Below are 4,114 nucleotides of genomic sequence, written 5' to 3'. Positions count from 1 at the left end.
ATTATTAGTATATTTTGAGATAGAAAAAAAAATTGAAATTGCTTTCAATTTTGAAGTCTTTTATCGATGAAAGTAGAATGAAGTGGGTAATATGGTAGCTAGACATTTAACTTCGATTGCTGGTTAAAATTAATATGTATTTTGTAAAAAAAAAATTCAAAAATGAGGTCATTATTTATAATAATAAATAAAATTGAAATTGAATTGGAAAAAAAGTGAAAACAAGCCCAAATTTCGTTTTTCGTTCACATATCTTTGAAGAAGGTATAACTTTCATCCTTCTATTTCATCAAATAGCTCAGTTTTTCGTTATTGTACTTTCGTTTCATTTCGTTTCGTTTCATCTCGTTATTGAAGTAACTTTTATTATTCTCTTGCGGTTGTTTAATGATAATCTAATGAAACGGTTTCTCTCCTTCTATTGTAAGAATTAGTGTAAAAATATTAAATATATTTCGAGAAAGAGTAGTTGAGAGAGTGAGAAATGGAGCTGATACTAAATACTCAATAATGATGAAATTTTGATTCTCAGAAGAATTTTACTGATTGCCGATAATGACAGTCGGTTTGCATTTCAAAGTTCAGGAAAAAATAAGGCAACATTTTTTACTTGCTTTTCTTAATTCTTCGTGATCTATGAATTTCGATTCTCAGAAGAATTTTAGGGATTGCCGATACTGATAGTCAGTTCAGAAGTGGCTCATGGGTGAGACTAGTAAACTTTTGCTTTAGGCCTTCAAAATTTCAAGGCCTCAAAAAAAAATTAATTGTTAATTTTATAATTTTCTTTTCTTTTTGACAATATTGAATATAGGAAAAAAAAATTATCATCATTCAATAATATTTTAAAATTTTGAATTAAATTACTCAAATTTTTATAATAATAAATAATAAATTTACTAATGTATTGAAAATGCATGGCCAATGTATTATTAACTTGAATCAAACCTTACTATTATAAATAATAATACTATTAGTATGTGAAATATAATACTACACTAAAACAACAATTATGAAAAAAAAAAAAACAATATTAATTTTTTATTTATTATGTAAATGTATATTTTTAATGGCTCATATTTAAATTTGACTTTAGACCATTAATTTTATTGAGACGTCTTTGAGTTTTGTGCTTTACAATTCAGTAAGAAATTAGGCAACATTGTACTTGTTTTTCTTATATCTTCAATAATGATAGAATTTCAGTCCTCGTAAGTTTTTGAAGTAATTTTTAACATGAGGGTTACGATGCATTGATTAGATTTTGCTGAAAATATAGTTGTATTTACTCTCTGTGCCTACATTTGGATCCATGTTGCACTTGATCTGGGAAGCGGGAGGACTTTACAAAGTCCTTTTTACTGTAGCAATTTTGCTATGAGCATGACAATGACTCATAGATTTTTTGCAAATTTGTTAAATTATTCTTGAAGTCGCTTCTTATATCATAAATCTTCTGTCTATGCAGAAGAAGAGGGTATTACTCTTTTGTTAAATTATTCTTGAAGTCGCTTCTTATATCGTACATCTTCTGTCTATGCAGAAGAAGAAGGTCTTACTTGCTGGCTTTGCGTTCGGTGCTTCTGTAGGCATTTTTACCAAATGTTTCTTCCAAACAGATCAAAAGTAAGTCTAACAAGACGCATACATTGTGTAGATTTCTGTCATTGATGTTCTTGATGTTCGTATGGTTCTTTAATTTTTTACTTCTATCTTGTCATGTCATATCATCAGAACCTGATTTTTGTAGTTTTCAATTATGTATAGAAGAGACCTTCGGTTGATTGGATACTTTCGATCTGATTATACTTGATAATAATAATTGTTAGAGTTATTTTAAATCCTAAATGGAAAAATCGGTATGTTTAGCAGTTGCATTAGAAGCTAGTTGTTTCAATTTTGATCTCCTAAATGTTGACTACTCTCTCTGTGAAAATTCTGAAATAAGGTCTCGGAGATATCTCTGCCTGAGTTTCTGTATCCTTCACAAGACAAGGGCATTGGACTGTATTGTTGTTGTGCGAGGGCACGGGCGCGGGTAGCTAAACATGGCTAGGATTGCATAGATTGGAGTTTGAAAAACCTGGAGTATCTGAAATTTTGTTCAGTAATGAGTTATACAATAATTGAGCAATATGACTAGCATTTGATGTTAGAAAATTGGTCTGTCTTTTTTGTTTTGCAATTAGAAGTTGATATGTTATTAGGTTATAAACTCTTTGTTTTATATTTCTAATTTGATCACTTGTAATTAAGATTCTCATACCATGCAATTACATCTGTCTTTCATGGATTTAGGGGACTGGACTTGGAACTACAGTTAGCAAAATGTATCTCATAATCATTTGCTTCTTGGCAACCTGAAAGAATTCTAAATATTTGTGCATTCTTGGCTAGTATATTATGATTTAGCACATAGAGTTTCAAATTATGGTGTATATTAGCTTATGAATGAGAGAAATTGATCGATATGGCCAGATTGTGGAAAGTACTATATTTGCACCAAGCATGGCTTATGAATGAGTGAAATTATGATACCTTACCAAATTACTGATTCCTGAAGTCTGTTCCAAATTTTCATTATGGCAAAGGCATTTTATATGGCATTTACTTGTGGTTTCATCTTCTGATTAACCCTTGTTCTCTAGCTCTGTTGTCAGCTTTTTGGTAGGTGCAGCAATTTGCTTTGGAGCTTTCTGGTGTGGAGCCAAGGTGTCAAGGCTAAGGCTCATCATCTATGCCAGTGGCCTATCAGTTTCTTATGTTTTCATCTACTTGTGGTTTGTGATTGCTTCTGACATGATATTTGACGGCCTCACATATTCTTCATGATCTTTGAGGCCTCACATATTCTTGGACACTAACGGTAAGCAGTTTTAGACTCTTCTAGTGCCCATACTAATAAATCATTTCTTTCTGTTGGAACTTCAAATATGTGCATACAATGTGATCATACTCATTCTTAACTCGCTGAGTTTAGTTTTGAACTCATGTGTGTCTGTTGAAACGAATAATATGACTGACTTGAATATACTGTTTATGATAGGTATTTGCTGTGTTGGCATTGTTTGTGGCGTACTTTGTGATATATAGCCAAGACATAGTGTATATTGCTCTTTCTGATGATGTTGATTTTGTCAAATGCACATTCACCATCTTCTCCAATTTATCCACTTTACTATTTCGTGTTGCCCGATTAGAGGTGAATGCAATGATGGAACACTGCCGGCAGAGTTAATGCTGTCACAGTAAAACCTACAATTTCTCTTTGAAACTACATTTTACTGTACGTATTTGGAATTCTCAAGTCTGAAGCCAAGTGCTATGAATATTTCTTGGCAAATACTGGTTGTTGATTGATTACCGTGCCCCATAGTTAAGAAAAATTTGAATAGCATATACATAATTTTTCTTCCTTTTTCAAGCAAAGTTAATGAGAATATTTGGAATATACAAGAGCTATAATTGTTAACATTTATGGATGCTGTTCAACTTTACTTTATTGCACCGAGTATCTAATTTATTTTACTTTTATAACTGTGAAATCATTCAGATGTACTTAGCAACGAAAGTGACAACACTTTTTTTTTTTTACCAAGAACTCACTCAACTTTGCCTGACATCTCATTTGTTTGCTGTTTAAATCTGGACAGTCATTCAAATCTCAATTATCAATTGTATAGTTCTTAATCATTTATATCTCAGTTATTGTATTTTTTATTTTCTTTTACGACCACTTACTAGATTTGAATAATCTGAATGATTAAGGTTGCATGTTCATAGCCGTAGTTAAGATTGTCTGAATGAACTTTGCAAGTTTAAACACCTAGCAAGTATTTTCCCTTTCATTTTTATAATGATAAAATCATGCAACTTTATGAATGTATCACTAACAACGCTAAATTTACCCAAAAAAAAAAAAAAAAACCTTACACAACTCTGCTTAAGAATTATAAATATGTCTTATTTGTTTTCTTCAAGTGACTTTCTATGTATAATATTAAGACAAAATTGGATGACATATTTTTAAAAAATTATAAAGTTGACAATTTAGCACATTGAAGTACTTCAAACTTTGCAATCATTAAGAAGAACCAAACGAGATAAATAGAGG

The 4,114-nt window shown here is 30.8% G+C and overlaps 1 long non-coding RNA gene across 1 annotated transcript; it reads left to right on the top strand.

Annotated features, from left to right (window-relative positions):
• The first annotated feature begins 214 nt into the window (after positions 1-214).
• On the top strand, positions 215-3,507 carry LOC107857223. Its single transcript, XR_001670801.2, has 4 exons — positions 215-264; positions 1,544-1,626; positions 2,649-2,866; positions 3,047-3,507. It is a non-coding gene; the product is annotated as an uncharacterized LOC107857223 (long non-coding RNA).
• Positions 3,508-4,114: the final 607 nt, after the last annotated feature.

This window comes from Capsicum annuum, chromosome 8 (genome assembly GCF_002878395.1).
Source record: "Capsicum annuum cultivar UCD-10X-F1 chromosome 8, UCD10Xv1.1, whole genome shotgun sequence".
In the NCBI taxonomy this organism is placed as follows: Eukaryota; Viridiplantae; Streptophyta; class Magnoliopsida; order Solanales; family Solanaceae; genus Capsicum; species Capsicum annuum.
Note: the sequence above shows the minus strand (reverse complement) of the source record. Positions and strands in the feature narration are given on the sequence as shown.